Genomic DNA, 19537 nt, shown 5'->3' on the forward strand with positions numbered 1-19537 from the left:
GACCTCGACTGATGCCTGGAATTGGTCCAGCAGCCTGCAGATGAACTCACGCTATCTCACAGCTCATTGGAGACATTCGTATAAATGCCTTGTGAAACCACTAGCAATTGCCCAATTGCCCAAGATGACAATCAGAGCTCCTCAAGCCACAGGTTCCACTTTGCAGGATGGAAAAGAAGCGTGATGCACTCTGACAGCAAAGGAACATCTTTTTCTTTCTCTATTAGCCTTCCTTTTGGCAAGGCTGGAAGACACATGATGTTTCCAGGGCCTATTGACAACAAAAGCAGTTTGATACAGAGTTGTACTCAGTTTTTCTACAAATATAAACTCAAACCCAGTATTACTAGTTATATCAGTTACACACCTGGGTATTTTCTGACAGAAGGTATTTTGAGGACAATAGTTTCTCCACTTGTTTTATAAAGACATTTCATTTTATGTCTGTCATGCTGTCAGCCATAAATTTGTGTCTGCAGATGCTAAATATTAAACAGCACTACCACCCGAAACTTTTAATTAATAAGAACTGTTTAGTCTATGTTTTATGACTAGCTAAATCTACCTTTTTAATACATTTCTTTCACAGTAATATTTCTTTCATTCCTCCCAGGCAGAGCAATAATGAAAGGTAAAACCAATGTTGCAGTAACAAAATAATTTCATGAAATTCAAAAATTAATACCTGCTAGAAGTGGTCCTGGGATTCAAACACTAACATCAATTCACTGAAAGTTCTTGTTTTAATTAAGTATTTTTTCTCAAGAAAGGGTTCATTCTGATTTATTTTTCTTTTGTTTTTTTCTTCAAATGAAATGTAATGAACATCTTTCTGATAAGTGAAAAATTTGAGTTAAAATATTCCTTACATAAAATATTTTACCATCGCTTTTATTTGGTTTTCAATTTTGCCTTTGACATAACAGATTTATATTTTTTTTTCTGAGACATTTACAAGAGAAAGCAAATGTACCCTCCATTTTAATTATTTCTCATGCTAGTAATGTACTACAGTAAATATCAGATATACAAACAAAGACAGAGAGAGATGTATTAAACTCCTGTGACCACCTTGGGAGTCATTAGCTGAACTGATAATAAAACTGAAGATTTCTTGACTTCTAAGTGTATGTTTTGGGCACAAAACTTCAGTATTTTCTTAGAATCCAGCAGTGAACTCTCTTTTGTTTTAATATAGAAGCTGGTCTTAAGTCATCCAAATGATGCCTAGTTTCCCAGATGAATATTTGCCACTATTTTAAACAGAACTCATTAATTTCTATGGATGTCTAGCACTTCCAAGGTCTATTTTACCTTTAAGGGTGTATGTGAATTTATGTAAGCCGTACAGTCACAGCAATGGTCACTGGACAGAATCCAGAGTGCTTTAAATACAGAACTAAGTACCTAAATAAGTTTTCAGGCAAGTTGAAACTGTTACCAATTTACTAGTACCTACATTTTCACCAGTGCAAATCACAGAAGGCTGTGTAATGTAAGAATTTTTTTGCCGTAAAAATTAACACTAAAATGATATTAAGGCACAGAAATGGTATTTTTGAAATACCTAAGGCTATTCATGGATAACTTAAAAATCTGTATCTGTGACATCAGATATCTCTCTTTATTTCAGTCGCAATGAGTAAGAGAAAAATCTTTTTCTTTTTTTTTTTTTCTCATCAGATAAAACACTCTTAAGTTAGATTCCAGGGAGATGATTTGGCACTTCACACAATCTATATGCAAAGATCAATGGATAATAAAATGCTTGCTTACCCTTAGTGCAGTTGAAGAACTGTTTTCCATACTCACATTGTATCTGAAAGCTTTCTGTGTTTAGGACTGAAAATGGTTCTGTTTCCAAAATGTGTCCTGCTTAGCGGAATAAAGATGGTAGCTAAATTCTGATACTGTAAATAAATTTTCAAACCTGGGTAAGCACCTAATTAGGATGCAGGATGGAGTATGAACTTTATTCTGTTTAGCTTAGATGAATGCACCAGAAAAGATGTAGCCTATATGTACTGATTGTTCTCTGTTGTACGAAGATTCACATAATAAAAAGTAAACGGGGACACAGGAGAGGTGATGGACTAACTTTGCCACTGTTGGGTAAAAGATATTCTATATTTGAGTGATTACACTCTCTTACAGCTGAAGACATTGAGAAGAATTAGTCAATTTTTTTCCCCAAATCCCTCCAAAACTGAAAACTCCCATTTCTCTTTCACAGAATGAAAGTGGAGAAAGATTTGTCCAAGTGACAGAGGAGGTCTGCAAAAATCACGTCCTAATTTGAGGTCCTGTCTGCTAGAGAACTATGCACTGCCATGCACTGGTCTATGACTGTGTGTTAGCGTGATGTGTCATCAGGGACCAGGTCCAAGATTTGACCATGATAATCCTTCTTACTAGAAGAGTAATTGCTCCATACCTTCCCTGCTCTTTTCTCCGTGTTTTAACATAAGTTTTCATACCCCTGTATTTTCACCTTTCATTTTTCTGACTTCTGCTTACGTGCCTCTCCACGCATTGTGTAAACTCTTCCAAAAATACCAACATTCAAGTCAGACGTTCCAATGGTGTAATGCCCGAGTGGATTCAAAATTAGTTGTCTGATTAGAAGTCTCTAGTAGCAGGTCATGCTAACATTTAGCAATATGCAGGATAATAACAAACAATTCATTTCCAATCCAATATACAAAATACACTAGTTTGATGTGGATATGGAAATTGTGCTGTGTTGTAGTAGTTGATCTCCATACTAGAAGTTATAAATTGCATTAGTCTTGACTTATGTTCTTTTCTTTTTTTAAGCTGTTTATCCTTGATTTTTTACAAAACTACTATAAAGAATCAACATAATTCTTTTTAAGATTGAGACTGATAAGTTTTTGGAGTTCTCACAAAACAGGTGTTCTTACTTCATTGTATTCTTATTTAACGTGTTGGGGAAAAAAATCTATGTTGAAAGTTTTAAAACGAAGCGCAGAAGAATTTTGCAGTGTGATTAGCTGATTTATTATTTGCCTAAAGTAGACTTCTGGGCTGTCTCTACAGTCAAAAGGAAGAGATAGAGCTTTGCTTTTAATATACCTATCTCTATGCACTGTTGAGGAAACCTAGATGATTGGTAAAGGCTAGGCATCTAAATCTTAGATGGTTAAATTTAGATGAGACAAATCCCAGACTTAGTACAAATGATTCAAAGATTTAGGTACTGTTGGACTGTCTGGGTTTTCCTGGGTTTGAACCAGGTTAGTACAAACCTTTTTCTTCTGCGCAAAGTTAATTAAGAAAATCTTTGAAGATTGGTCTACCTACCAAATTCTTGTTCTTCTGGATACCTCAGAAGGGAATAAACACCTGGAAACAGCACTATGACAGCCTGCGAAAAAAATATATATTGCAGAGCCTTTGGCATATGGGTCCTTGCCTTGCTTAGAGTAAGAGATATTGCTGCCTAGTCTGTGTGTTGATCTGTATGAAATGGTTTTTCAGCCTGTTTCTTAGTGGATTGAATTATAAAACTACCGGCACCTTCAGGACTGAGTCCTGAAAGATGCAGAGCTCCATTAGTTCCCACTGCTTACAGTGAAAACTGATGATGTTTAGCAACTCGTCAGTGCTCAGTCCCACCTGAGTTGCTAAGAGCTGTAGAGGCAAGGGACCTTTCAGAGAGCACCAGGGAGCCAGGTGGGGTTCACGTAAGTACCTGCAAACATCGCATCTCCTCGGCAGCGAGAAACTTGAACATCAGTCGTTAGCTTGTTTTCTGCCACAAACACTTTAACATAATATGCATTAAGAAGAGAGCAAACTGCCCTTCATTTTGGCCCGTATTGTTAAAATTCTTGGATGAAGATACACGAATCAGATTCTTCACACTGCATTGATGTGATTTTGTTAGCCTCTGCCAAGCGCCGGTTCAGTAATTCCTAAAGTACTTGTAGCGTACAATGCGAGATGATTGACAGCCATTAAAGTGCTATACCTTGTCTTTTGAGAGAGGAAAAATGCATTACTGATGAGAACTGGAAAAATTAACTATGAAAATCATGAAACTAGCACTTGATTACTATTGGCTCAAACAATATTTCTTTTCATCATGTTTAATCATGTGCTGAGACTAGAATTCCTGTCCCATTAAGTAAGAGCGAGGAGACTATATAAAAACATCCATCTTTCCAGCATGAAAATTCAACTCTGCTTAGAGCTCTGCTGGTGTCTAAGTGAATTTATACTGACGAGTCCAATGGCTCATCAGATCAGAATCGGTCTTTTATACTTGTCTTCATGTTTCTGACCATGTCATCTATTTTTCAGAATTGTAAATGATTATTTCACTTCTACACCCAGCACAAAGGCTATTTTCTTTTTCTGGAGAAAATATTTCTCTCTCTCTCTTTCTCTGTTGTTTTTTGTTTGTTTTTTTTTTAAGCTGATGCATTGTTTTCAAGGGCTCTCGATAGCACATCACATAACAAACCCAGCTCATTATTATGCATTATCTACTGCTGCTTGCTGCAATGCAATATTTACACTTTGGCATTAAGGCAGGAGACGGCCCTCGTTATGCAGCACAGCCACGGCTGATAGATCGACACAACGCTTTTTCAGAAACATGAAGAATTGAAAATGGTTCATCTGGGGATTGCAAGTGCTATGAATTCTTTATATCTAACAGTTGGCCTGCACTGACCCAAAGGATATTAGATTTCTTAGGAGCAAACGTGCTATGCTGAAATGTACTTAAAAAGCTCGATCTCAGCGGCCTGCGGTGGCTGCCCCCCATCATCGTTGGCCTTTGCCAGACAGAGCTTCGTCTCCCTCTGTGCAACCCTTGCTCCCTGCCTCATCCCTCCCGCCGGCTGCCTTACGTCTTCCGTGCCGGCATTATGCAGGCAGCAGGCGGGAGTAGGGAGGGGGAAGCGAGTACACCATTAGGAGCTGGAGGAGGTTGCTCCCAAGCCTGGATTTTATTGCCATGTCACTCGGCTTCTTTCTACAGCTGGCAGGCCGGAGCGACCTTTGGCTGCCTCTTCTCATTTCTGTTGGCTCCTTCCCCACGAGCCCGCATCAAATCCGCTTCTCTTGCGGTCTTTTAAAGGGCTGCTCTGCCCTCGTTGCTACTGCCTACGGAGCAGGAGGCTCCAACCTCGGACTGGAGAATGGAGGGGGGAAGGAGGGAAGATGAATGCTGAAGGGCCCAACACTTACCAGGTCTTGCTGCTTTAACGACAGCGGGCCTGAGTCTAACCTGGCGCGGGACACCAAGGGATGGGAAAACATTGCGGGTACCAGCCAAGCAGGGAGATGCTGTGGAGATGAGGGACGACGTGAAGTGTCACCTGCCTTGCTCGAAGCACAAGGCAAAATCACCTTTGCCATGCTAATGAGACATTTCTCTAACCGTTTCTCACTGAGGATCACTATACCTGTAGGTAAAGGATCCCTTTACCTATAAAAATTGAGCGCCACAGTATCATTCTGCAGTTTGTATCAGTACCACCCCTGTTTCTTTTTTTTTTTTTTTTGAGACAGATCAGCTTACTCACGTCGCTGTTGGTCAGTGAGCCTACTTACCACTTGAGATCCTCTAACCACTGGACAATGCTCTTCTCCCTTTCTCTCTGCATCCTTCCACACTTTGTGTCCCCAGAACATCCCTACTTCTGTGTCAGGAGCTGATTACGGAAAAATCCTTTGTAGTAGCAGAAAGCAGGATAGAATTTTTTTTTTTTTCTTTTTTTTTTTTTTCCCCCACCTAAGCTGTAGCAAACCTTTTGTTTCTGCAGAGTCATGGTGATTTTAGAGACCTGCCCAGGTGGAAAGCGAACTTTGTGTGCGTTGCACTAACCTCCGTCACCGTGACCCAAAGTGAGACCCTGTATGCAGCGGTGCAGTGCCTGGCTCTGCCACCACGGTTCTTGTCCTTCCCCTCATTTGGACGACAATTCAGAGAGGGTGGAGGAGAGAACAGAATTTGGGGGGCTGAAAGCTGTCAGATAATTGAGACAATTTTTAATTAAACTGTGCATTTCACTAACTACTACATGCAAAGAGCTTTATTGTAGTGTTGCTGTGGCAACCTCAACTTTGAGTGTCCTGACATGTGATTAAAAACTTAGATTTAAATGTTTCATTAACAAACAGAGTTGTGGGGTTTTTATTCACAGGCAGCCACCAAAATCACTGATCCTGAAGACTGAGGGTCAGATTGTCACCTCAGATTTTAGTCACTGAGGGGAGGGATGGAAAGAAACAGCCATGCAGATGACTGAAAGCTTATGAGGGAGAGATATCTTTTTCCTGACTTACAAACGCCTGCCCTCTTCTCCCCCCTGCCCCGCGTCTTCCCACTCCCTAAGGATGCTATACCAATCAGACTTAGTAGCTTAAAAGGCCATGAAGGGAAAAATGTCAGGTGTGAGCTGCTCTGCTCAGCATGACAGGAGTTCAGATAAGAACACAAAAAATACCACATGGGGTTAGACATAAGGTTCATTTAGCCTGCTAACCTTTGCCTGGCAACAGCAAGTAGCAAATGCTTAGGATATGTATAGACTTGACCTTTCTCGCACAGACCCTCCCAGCTCCTGATAACCACTACTTAAACATGTCCTTGCAAATCTCCCCCAAATGGTGTTTTTTTCCTAGTAAAGACCTTCTGAGCTAGGAGAGGCATATCCTTTCCTTTTTCTTTTTTTTTTTTTTCCTTTTCCCCCCACCCCCGTAAGTGGCCAAACTTCATCCTTTAAAGAAAAAATGATTGCTGTTTGTATTATGATGGAATAGGATCAAGGATTCAGGGCAGCCCTGTAGGCAAACAATGAAATAGAAGCATCCTAGCGTTAAGGCAAGATGCTTTCTCCTTTCTTTTGTTCTTTCTGTGTCTTTTAAGAGAGAAAAATAGGATACACACCCTAATGTATGTTTCTGTATAGAGATGGGGATCTGTCTTGACGTGGCCTTCTCTTTTCCTAGTTAACTGTCATAACAGCTTCATCCTGAAAATCTGGGCTCAGATCACCATCTCTGATTTTAGTCACCAAAGGTAATGAACGGACAAAGAGTCACTTGTATAGCTAAATTTCCATCAGCCAACAACCCTGAAATATTATTCCTGAGCTCTCCTTATGTCTTTTAATTTCTTTCAGGCACAGTTCTCATTTAATTTACTTAGGAATATGATACAGCGGAAAGATGTTATATGTTAAATAATGCACTTTCACAGGAAAATGAGGTCTACATTAATGCAACATTTAATGTCATCACTTACAATGCTGGATTTCTTCATTGCTCCATCCAGCAATGGAGGTTCACTCAGTTCTTGGTTTTCCCTTGTGTCAGGAAAAGAGGCGAAAACTCAGAGGACATCTAACCATTTGTGTAACACAGGAGCAACACATGATTTCAGGACTTGCTGGCCAATTAGTTTATGCCCTGAAGTGTGATATTTGATTACCATCCTTACAGACTTAGTTTGCGGTGCTAATGGCCGTAAAATTATTGAGTTTCTTATTAGATGCAGTCACAGAATTTGTCTCAATGATTTCCAGTTGCAGTGAATTACCCAGACTGACCATATGCTGCATGGTCTGTTCCATACTTGCTCCCTTTTGACTTCCCAGGACCATCCATGCATCACGGTTGTAACAAGAAGAGAGAAAATTTACTCTAACTTGTATAATTCTGAACAGCTCAAACACAGCAATATTCCTTGCTTACTAATCTGCTCACTACTCTAAACTGTATGTTTGTTTAAAAACCCTATCATGTTTAGAGATTGGTGAGAATTGTATTTTGCCTGGTTTTGTTTTTTTGGATTTTTTTGGTTTTGGTTTTTTAATATGTATTTTACAGGTTTTCTCTATCCTGATTCGGACAAAACCTTGTGACTTACGAAATCTTAATGAACATACACACATACGGAAGACAAGCTTTGGTAAACTGAACTATTTCATACTATGCCTCCTGTGAGTCTGGAGGATGCAGAAGTTAAAAAAAGTTTATTAGAAGAAATAGTAATTTTCATTAGAGAAGTCATATATTAAAAAGAAAAGGAGGATGACAGTTATTAGTTTAACTCTAATATTTGCTATATTAGGAGATATTCTCTTGCGAAACATCTTTTTAACACTGACTCTTTCCTGATTCTTTTTAACTAATTATAGTCTAAATTCTCAAATCTTAAAAAGTGAGGTTTTCCTTATATTTTTGCACCTACCCACATGGGGTTTCCCAGCAGGTTTTTTTTCTTTTTTTTTTTTTTTTTTCTTTTTTTTCCTACTCCTTTTTTAAATGCTAGAACTATTTTTCCAGAGACTTTGTTTCCAGCAGATCAACATTGTATCCAAAATCAAAGAAAGAGTTTAAAATTTCCCAGTGAGTCCTATAGATCTTCTCTGTCCTGAGTACTTTAACTCAAAATTTTTAACATAGCTAAATAAAACAGTGTCAAAGTTCTGCAGACAATGATTCAAGTGAGAAGCAAATAATTATAAGGATTGAATGAAGAAGAAAATGCATAACAAAATTTCAATATGTCCACGCTTTTTTTCAGCAGGATTAGGGGAAATTGTTCTCAGAGTTGAGAAATGAGAATTGATCCCAGTTTTTAAATGTTTTAGTGCTAGAATGATGGAACAGAGTCAAAACGTCTACTTTGGGTACCCTAATGCCTAAAGAAAAAGCTCCTGGCCTCAGCTTGTTATATAGTTAATTATTGCTTAGGAAATAGTAATGCAAGGCTCCTACATTCTGAGTAAAATGAGTTGGCCAAGAAGAAACATCAGGAACAGAGATCTTTCCAGCCCACTAACAAAAAAAAAACCATGACTATACAAATCACGGCTTCATACTGATCATTGTGATCTACTGAGAAGAGAGTCGCAGGTCCTCACCCAAAAGGGCACAGCTGAATAATGGTCATCGTTTTGAAGAGACATTTTTCAATTACAGGTAAGAATATTGTTTCAAGGATGAAGAATCCTAGAACCATAGAATCATGGAATCATTTAGGTTGGTCTAACAGGACTTGAGGTCTTACCTTCCACTTCTTAGAGGTGACCCTCACTACTGAATTAGGGATGGATTGGAGAGGGGCAGGTGAGAAGTCAGATTTGAGATGAAGGTGTCACTCTCTTTGAAAAAAAGACTGCAGTGCAGCCAAATGCATAAATCATGGTCAAAAAGAAAGAAAAAGCCAGAAGAAAACTGGTCATATAGTTAAGCAGTTGATGCACATCTTCGTATTTTTGCATCTGTGGTATGCATATAGGCTGCTTTCTCCATTAGGATGCTGTGACGGTGCATATTTGGTACTTGTTTAAAAACAGTCTTAAAAGATGAGATTTTTCACATTATCCCCTGAGCAAGGACTGAAAGGAGAACACCAAATGTTGTGAGTTGTTTGACAAAATCCCTCTCCAGTATCTGCTTTAAACAATACATTCATTAAGCTTTGTAGTCATTAATGAGGAACAAATGGTTCTTGGTCTTTGTTTGGAGACCTGAGGTGTAAAAAGAAAATCTAGGATTTAGAAAATAAATGTATTACTGAAGACAGCCAGCATATTTTTTGCATTATACTACCAAAATATGTTTTCACTTTTTCCCTTTGCAAAGTTTGCATCCCCCTCTGCTAAATTTTGTGAATGACTTTATATATTTTAAAACGTACAAGACTCTTTTTTCCCTTTTGTTATGTTGTTAGATGCAATGCAGTTTAACTGTATTTTATCTGCCAGAGGTGGGAACTATAGATCTAAGGGAAGCTGGAACTTCCCTCAGTTGCCTGCATTTTTTTTCTTTTTTGCATGTCTCAGAGTTTTGATATTTTCCCTAGTGATGGTTGCTATGCTATTCCTCAGCACATTGGCTGGTGATCCTTGCAATGCCTAAGGTGCTAAGGCATATTTTGTACAGAATATCATCCCTTTTTTAAAAAAAAAAAAGAAAAAAATGAAAAGGTTTCTTGGAACGGGAGCTCAGTTAGAGGTTTTTTTTCCCCAGAGATGATGTCAAATTTCTCATCGACACACAGCAGAGTCAAAGGTGTACAAAGTTAATAATGACCAAAGACATTTTGTACGCAGTCCCCCCTCCTGTTATCATTAGGAGGGACACAAAATTAGCTAGGTTCAAGTAACTGCCTGATTCATTAAAACCAATATCCCACTTCTGGCAGATGTCAATGAAGGGTTGCAAAAAGGAGAAATCTTCGCATTTGTTAATAACCAGGTGTGCCGCTCCTAAAGGGATGCGGATGTGTGTGAACATTGTCTTCCTAATAGCTTGCAAACCCACTTTAACATCTGATTTCTGAGATCATGAAATTGTCTTACACAAAGTATAAAAAAGAGAGAATTTATTTTTTCCTTGTCCGGTTCCATTTAACAGTGAATTTCACTTGTACGTGCAAATAACAAGACAAAAATCTCTTTTCACAGGTGGCCCCTTATCACTTGTCATCTGTCTTCTCTCCAGACTCAACCTGTTTTCTAAGCACCTGAACTGCCTTATGAAAAAAACAAACAAACAAAAAAAACCACAACCAACCAGCACTGTTTGTCCTCGTTTTTGTGAACTCTGGCAGACTCAGGCCTCCGGGAGGAGTTGCAGGCAGGTAAAATTGACAGCAGGCTATAGCTGACTGCGTGTCTGCCGCAAGGATCAGCTCCCCCCAGGCCTGACACACGTTGTCACCCTTGTTGCACCAGCAATAAAGGATGCACAGGCTGGCAGAGTCATAGAGGAGAGATCTTTTCTGAGCATGCACCAAGGCTGACATACTGAGAGACCTGTGTTTGGTTAAAGCCCAACACCAACTTATATTCTTGAGTCAGGCTGTGTGAAAAAATTGATTTTTCGGAGTTGGCTGCCAAATTGGGGAAAAAATGACAGTAGCAACAGAACAACAAAACCAACAAAAAAAAAATTGAGCTAAGTGTAAAACTTGGGGGAGGAGGGGAAGGGGAAGAGTTTATTGCTGAAATAAGAAATGTCATTTTGCTTGACCCAAAATGAAAAGTTCTGTTACAGGCACTCGTAAGAAAAAAAAAAAAAAAAAGCAATCACCGAAGCAACACCATCACCCACCATTTCCTCAGTAGCTTGGGAGTTAACACATTTAACTCTGGCTGTAAGACATCCCTGTGTCTGAGGACATCTGAACCCATTCGTACCTTTGATGAGGCTGCTAAGCTCGCAGGTTTATAAGTGATCCTGAGCATTCGCAATATCCCTGGCTCATATTGTTTCACCAAAAGAGTATACAATGCAAATTTGCTAAGGTAGCTGAAAAAGAAGCAAACAGAAACCAAAAGCAGGAATTACCATAAACTACTTATCTAGGGCTAGTTTTTTGTCTAGAGAGCATAGGAAAGAAAATAATTTTTCAGTTACAGCATTCAGTTTCTCATTTGCAAGATTTTTTTTCCCCCTGCTGCGATTGAACTTTTTTTTTTTTTTTTTTAATCTGTACATGATTTATCCATATGTCTGGGGGTGGGTGACAAACTTCATTTAAAGTTAAATTCTTCAAACAGTGTATAAGAATATTAATTGCTGTAGCCAGCCTGTTTCAAGAACCTGGGCTCTGATAATCAAGTCCCCTCTGCTAATATCCCTGACTGATGAATGTCTCTGCCTGATGTTTAAATATACCCGTTGGGATCTCACACTATTTAACATGCATATAAAAGCTTAAAAATAATCCCAGGGAAAGTCCCATCATGAGAAGAGGGTAGTGCATCAGCGTGGGCACTTTACTTGTATTCACATTAGGTGTTTTGTCACAGGTTACCAGGTGCTGCTTGTACTGGTTTGCCACTATTTGCAATGAATCTGCTCCACTAGGGTATAACATTTAAAATTGGGCCACAGCATTACTTTTGTTATTATGAACTAAGACAAAAGTTACACCGCTTTATTGGAAAATAAGGAGGAAACATGGAAAATAAGGAGGTGATTGGTGACAGCCAACATGGCTTCACTAAGAGCAAATTGTGCCTGACAAATTTGGTGGCCTTCTACGATGGGCTTACAGCGTTTGTGGATAAGAGAAAAGCAACGAACGTCATCTACCTAGAGTTGTACAAAGCATTTGTCACTGTCCCACATGACATCCTTGTCTCTAAATTGGAGAGACATGGATTTGGTGGACAGACCACTGGATGGATAAGGAATTGGCTGAATGGTCACACTCAAGGAGTTGCGGTCAATGGTTCGATGTCTGAGTGGAGACCAGTGAAAAATGCCGTTCCTCAGGGGTCGGTATTGGGACCGGTGCTCTTTAACATCTTTGTCGGTGACACGGGCAGTGGGATGGAGTGCACCCTCAGCAAGTTTGCCAATGACACCAAGCTGTGTGGTGCGGTTGACACGCTGGAGGGAATGCCATCCAGAGGGACCCTGACAGGCTGAAGAGTCAGGCCTGTCAGAACCTCATGAAGTTCAACCAGGCCAAGTGCAAGGTCCTGCACATGGGTTGGGGCAATCCCAGGCACAAATACAGGCTTGATGGATTGAGAGCAGCCCTGAGGAGAAGGGGATGTTGGTGGATGAAAAACTTAATATGAGCCAGAAATGTGTGCTTGCAGCCCAGAAAGCCAACTGCATCTTGGGCTGCATCACAAGAAGCACGACCAGCAGGTCAAGGGAGGGGATTCTCTCCCTCTACTCCACTCTCGTGAGCCCCCCCTGCAGTACTGCATCCAGCTCTGGGGCCTCCAACATAAGAAGGACATGGACCTGTTGGAGTGAGTCCAGAGGAGGGTCATGAAGATGATCAGAGGGCTGGAGCACCTCTCCTATGAGGACAGGCTGAGAGAGTTGGGGTCATTCAGTCTGGAGAAGAGAAGGCTCCAGGGAGACCTTCTAGCAGCCTGCCAGTACCTAAAGGGGGGCTACAGGAAAGCTGGAGAGGGACTTTTTACACAAGCATGTGGTAACAGGACAAGGGGTAATGGCTTTAAACTGACAGAGGGGAGATTTAGATGAGATGCAAGGCAGAAGTTCTTCCCTGTGAGGGTGGTGAGGCGCTGGCACAGGTTGCCCAGAGAGGTTGTGGATGCCCCATCCCTGGAAGCAAGTGATCAAGGGCAGGTTGGATGGGGCTTGAAGCAACCTGGTCTGGTGGAAGGTGTCCCTGCCCATGGCAGGAGGGGTGGAACTAGGTGATCTTTAAGGTCCCTTCCAACCCAAACCATTCCATTATTCTATGATTGTATATTGATTAGAAAGATGTTGAAGTAGAAGTGATAAGAAATGCTATTCTGACAAATCATGGAATATTTCTTTAATTTCTGTGCTTGATGGTTGGCTAATGCCTTTCTATTTATTTTTTTTTTTTTTAAGTAGGAATTGTCATATCAGTTTCTAACCATGGTTTATATTTCTAATCTGAAAGAAGTTGTTTAAATGGAGGTAAATGCAGACAGAAAGATTTTTTTTGGCAATCATACTATGAAGTTTATGTTGCATCTAAAATAAAAAGATTATATCTTTATCATCTGTTCTAGAAATCTGGATTTGTTTATTGATTTCCATCACAATTTCAGTAACAAACATAATTACATTATACTTTGTCTGTAATCCTCCAATATAATCTTCATTTTTTTAGACACTAAAGACAAAATCAAAATCAACAACCTACCAGATATAATCTGCGGAAAACCTGCAAACCAACACATCTGTTTCCTTGAACACAGTAACCATCAGAAATACATTTTAAAAAAAAATTGTATTATCCAGCCATGGCCTTGGACACCAATATTTTTACTTTCAGCACAACACTCACAATACCTACCTAAATAATTAAAAGAGGAATTTTATCCAACAAGGCACTTTTCCAGGGCAATAGATTCTTTTGAAAGAAACATTAAAATACATCACAAGAATTACTTCCACACGTCGTAGGCGCAATTTGTAACAGGCCATCCTGCACTGCAAACTGTGTGGAAAACCGATGAACAATGATTAAATGAGTTGTTTAATTATACATTAAACTTATATGGGAAGATCGTATCTGCTCAGAACTCTTCCAACCATTCACAGTCTGCAAATCACTAAACTCATCAGAAGAAAACTCCCTGTAGGTCAAAAACATGACAAAGGGATTTAGATCATAACTGAAGAAGTTTAAAGATTACCAAAGCATCCCCATTACCACAGTATATATTCCCACAAAGGACTCGTAAAACCTTTGATCTTTCACTTGTCTTTTTGCAGCACATATTACAATTCATGAAGTTCACCAAATGTCCTACTCATGTAATGAAAGCACAAGAATGAACTGTGTAGACAATACAAATGGACAAAACCACCTCCGAGCAGGGAGATTCTTTCTCCTACAAAACAGTTACTCACTACTATTTCAACCTTGATGATCCAAAGGGACTTACAAAAGCCTTCTAAAGCTGAATCTGAGAACTAAAATTCATGACTTGGTTGGTTACCAAAAACCCGGATTCAATCAGAATCTTGATTTTGTGATACATTATAATGTTTCTCCCATTGGCCATCAATATCTGTATGTTCCTCTACAAACATCCCTTCTATTCCTTGGTACTAATGGCCTTTTCTAGATTTATGACCTGACACTTATATAATTGAGCTAACAATTTGTTTTCAGTTTTAAATCAACTTTAAAAGCCACTACTTCACTTTTGTCTTCAAAAACATGCTTACTTCTTTGTCTACACTAATTAGTCTAATAAAAGTTATCTTTACTTACAGCTTCTCTACGATTAAAAGTAGTACATATATTCTACTGTTTTTCTGAATTTTAATAATTCTTCTGAATCATTATTTTGTCCCTTTATTGCACAAACATTTTTTTCAGTAAAGTAGTTCAGCTGAAAATTTTTTTTAAAAAGACTCGCTGAAACTCCTAACTCATCTGCCTATATTTTTTTCCAGATTCACCTGTAAGTCCACATCTTTCTGTAGTTTTTTCATACAGAAAGATAGATTTAGGAGGAAACTTTATCCAGAAACCATTTCAGTCATTTTTGGCCAAGGAAAGTATATTTTTTCTAAAGCAATTTTGAAAACTTCCAAGATCTCCTGGGACCACAGGATGCCTTAAAGTAATTATCAAATTATGTCCAAAAAGTCAGTGGCTGATGTGTAATTAAAGGTGATGATTAAGAGTAAGAATGTTTTATGTTACTGGAGACATCTGCAATATAAATGCCTCTATCTCATCCACTTATCTTCATCTCCTTTGTAAAGCCAGTGGAAAGGAATTTATACCATGATTTTTATCACCTCCTTTAGGAACTGCGTTGCAGTGCAGACATTTCAATATTTGTCCAGATGATTTCCACCCTAGACCCTGAACATTTTGAGATGCTTTAGATGCTTAGTTGAGATCAATCCAGCTGCCAATATATCACTATTGGAGTAAGGAAGCTGGATAGCAGGTGAACTAGACACACCATAGGAAGACCCAGCAGTGCTTAGATTAGGTATCTACTTGTTGATAAGCTTTCAATTTCTAACTCCACATTTCCTAACAAAGGCTGATTGCATGAGTTTTCATCCCCAGGATTTCCACATACAGCGCATAGACTAAATATCAAAGGTCTCTGAACTGTGAGTGATATTTACCCACAGTATACGTGTCATTAACAAGTAGCTAAGAAAAGATTGATCTAGATTCTGACTTTGAGAAAAGATCTGGCAGTTGTGTGTGTATAACTTGTGTTACCATCAGAAGTATTATCCTTCTAAAATGGGGAGGTGGGGGTCACTTTTAGAGCTACATACATCATGTTGATTCTGCTTTCTTGGCTAAATCATAGCAAATTGTTTCAGATTGACCAAATTGTTGTTGCTATTTTGCTTACCACCATACTTTGTTTTGGATCGTATGAAACATTATATTCTTTTCTAAGCTATTTTTAAATAGCAAATGTGCCAATCAAGGCTAAAACCTTAAAAGATACCTCTAACAAAATGAATGCATTGATTCACAATCCTACCACTCACGTACCATCTGGGGTTACTTGTAATTTCAATTCTTGCCCATCTTTGCCTGATTCAGAGCAGTAATATGAAACTGAGTCACTCACTTGAAAAAGATGGGTATCTCTGCATTTGGGGCAAATGACAGCATAGCTAATATTAAAACCCTACTCCTTTCCGGAAACTACTTTACTTAAGAGTAATAGTAAGTCCTTGATCCTTCTAGATATGTCACCTACCTGCAGTTTGTTGGTACATGATGGTTTCAGTCTCTGATCCATGTCCACTAAACTATTTTCACAAGCGGATACATTTCCACAGCAACAATGGAAAGAAAATAATCTCAGAATAGCCGTAAAACTAGTGCTGGGAAACCCTTGTTGACACGGTTTCCATTCCAAGTTATCACACAGATCTGTCGCTTATCTGAAATGTGTGTCCTGCCTTTTCACAAGCACCTTCTCCTTCACATAGATGACACCACCTCCCACTTAAAAAAGTTTCAGAAACACTGAAGGAAACCATTGAATGCTTATAAAAAAATTCCCCTCCAAAAAACAAGTCACCACTCCATTTGATGCAAATTTGCATGCTGGCAAAGTTTTCAGCAAATATAAGAGACATCAAAATTATTTTGCTAAACTATACTAGAAGTACTAGCAAACTCAGCCATTCCATCTGTTGCCTCCTCACTCCCCAAACACCTCCACTTAGCCTCTTTCTCTTTGGTTTATAATCTGCATAACCCACACAGGAACGGAGAGGGCAGGTCTGTGCCCTCCATCACAGCTATTGTCCACTTCACAATTAACAGTTACCTGTTGTGTTAAAAGATTACTTTGTCTTACCAGAAATTAGAACCTTGAACAATGTACAATTACTGCGGGCAAATGAGATAGCAGATGTAAAGTTTCATTTTTTTAGTCTTTGTAAGGTTGCCTTTCTTTGTTCTTTGCACTCCCCAAATTCCCTATGCATTCAGCCAGAAATTTATAAAGGCAAGAAGAGAGTAGCCTAGCTCCTCAAATGATGCAGTTTTGCAGGTGCGCATATGAGAGTAGAAATAATTATAAAAATGATATATACAGAGAAAAAAAATACTGCAGATACAGTTTAGAATACCTTAGAAGAAACACTAGTTAGCAAGAAATGCACCACAATTATTGATTTTATTGGGTAAGGAAAAATGATGAATTTTCCTCTTCTAGCAGATGGCAATAGCTTGTTGAATACTTAAATGGATTGGATTTAAAGATATGGCTGCACGTTATTATCCTTTATCACTGTCATATTAAAGCCTGGAAGACTTTATTCACTAAATGAAAACCTCATTGGAAGATGCCGTTTTATTTGGGAATGGGTTTATACACTCAAAATTATCCTTGGCACTGCAGTGTTAATGCTCCTGCAGTGATAATTTCCAGCGTGTGGAGTTTTTAACATTATCAGTGGAAGATGGAGGGACTAAAACTTCCAAGGATGACAATCATTTTAGCAACCGTCTCCCCTGCTCGTGTCATCCACTGTAAGAGCAGAGGCTGCAGTTTTTGTGTTTTATGACATACGGCTGGAATGGGGCACTCCTTAGTATATTACTTATGCAGCTTGATATTTGTCTTGTATGATTATTTTTTCCTTCAGCTAAAAATAATTTAATCACACTTTAAAGCCATGAAAATTCCATTGCTTTTGCAGACTAGATTCTCCAGATTTATAACCTACTTACCTCACATGGTTTTGTTTTGAGATTTTGAGATTGGCTTTATTTATTATACAGTCTATAAAGTAAAATTATTCTAAATCACTCCTGTGGAACCATGAAAATGAAACCTCAGATAGGCGAGAGGATTTTTATGTCTTTTAATTAGAGCTTATGTTGCAACTTCAAATGCTGTGGCAAAATGTTCGTTGAACAGCCTTTTCTCAAGCTGACTACAAACGACAGAACCTCAGCGATTTAGAGATGAGATGTCACAGCTTTTGAGTAGTTTCAAATGATAATATTAATATTGAAAATCCTTAGGTCTTACTTAGCCAGGAGTTTTATACAGGAAATCTGTTGCTTTATCCCCATTTTACAGCTTTGCGAGTTGAGGGGAAGGGAATGTTTGAATTGCCCTACTTGCCTCCTTTCTGCAGCTGCTTGGGGACAGCACAGTCATGAGGTTGTCCAGGATTTACTTTCAGGTTGTCAATCTAAAGTCAGGCAATGATTACCACTTGCTAAAATTAACCCTCATGCTTCAAGGTTTCGGCTAGCCAGTTGTGATTCAGAAAGTTTGGTCCACCTTGAGCACAATTAGCTCACTGTGTTTAGATTCCTTTTTCTTCTTTTCTGAAGTATCAGATAATCCATTCTCTATGTTTGCAGCCACCTGGACATAGCTGTTACCAATTTTCCCTCCTGTTCCCTTGCCTGTGGCACATAATTTAGTCTTCTGAAGATTGAAAAGCTTCAATTTAACTTAAGTCTTTGGGCTTAAGCTACTGCATGCATGTGAAACATAATGGGCTATGATATGCAAGCAGCCAGCCTAGATGATCTAATAGCACCTTCTGGCCATAAACTCTATGAAATTATTAAAATTATGAAATTGTAGAACATAAAATACAGGATAATATTAAGCCAATGGGAGTGGTGGAAACTAAGCACCTTGAGTATTAGGCCCCATATACTTGGTTTCATTAAACTCCAAGCACTAGAAATTCACTGAGGCAATATCATTACATAGGATAATAAAAGAAAGAGGAAGAAGCTTTAGGGCCACTTGACCAGTATCTCTCCATATTTGGTAAGTGCACACACTAAAACTAATTTTCAAGGAATTAAATGCCTGAGAGTCAATCCAGCAAACTAAGTAAATCCTGTCTCACAGAACACCTGCAATTCAATGGGAAAGAATTCTTCTCAACACTGCTTCAATAAGCTTATGTATGCAAATTTAACTTGACGTACAGACAGGTGCCCATACTGTAACTCTGTCTCAACTGTTAGTGACTACAGCGGTTTAGGCAGAATGGGGATTGCTTTTTAAATTTGGAAAGTTTAAATATTTAGGGCAAGTACCTAATATAGTTTAATCAAAATCCTTTTAAGTGTATTTCCCAGTTACTTTAGCTAACGGTTATCTTAGTTCCGGACATATACATATTTATTTATTTATTTTCTTACTATTAATCGAAAGCAGATTTTCATAATAATTACTCACATCTCCCAGGAAGTGTGGTGTCACGTGCAGTGGAAAACTAAAGTTAAACAGGCTTTGAATCTTGTCAAATTGAAGATTTACGGTATTTGCCCTGGTCAAGCTTGTTTTAGTCTATTCTCAATGGCAGACTCCTCTCTTTCTCCTCTGCTAAATATCCTTACACAGAACCTTCAGATGTGTTGGTCCTGATCCCCAAAAATATGTTTGTAGCTCTTCAATATACAAGGTAACTTGCCACCTAAATTTTCATGCACACGTATTTATAAAATTCAGAGCGCAAAATACAGAGATACTGTCTTATTAATCCCTGAATTTCAGTAACCAGGTATCTCATGGAGCAGATGCAGCTTATG

This window comes from Accipiter gentilis, chromosome 11 (genome assembly GCF_929443795.1).
Source record: "Accipiter gentilis chromosome 11, bAccGen1.1, whole genome shotgun sequence".
Lineage (NCBI taxonomy): Eukaryota > Metazoa > Chordata > Aves > Accipitriformes > Accipitridae > Astur > Astur gentilis.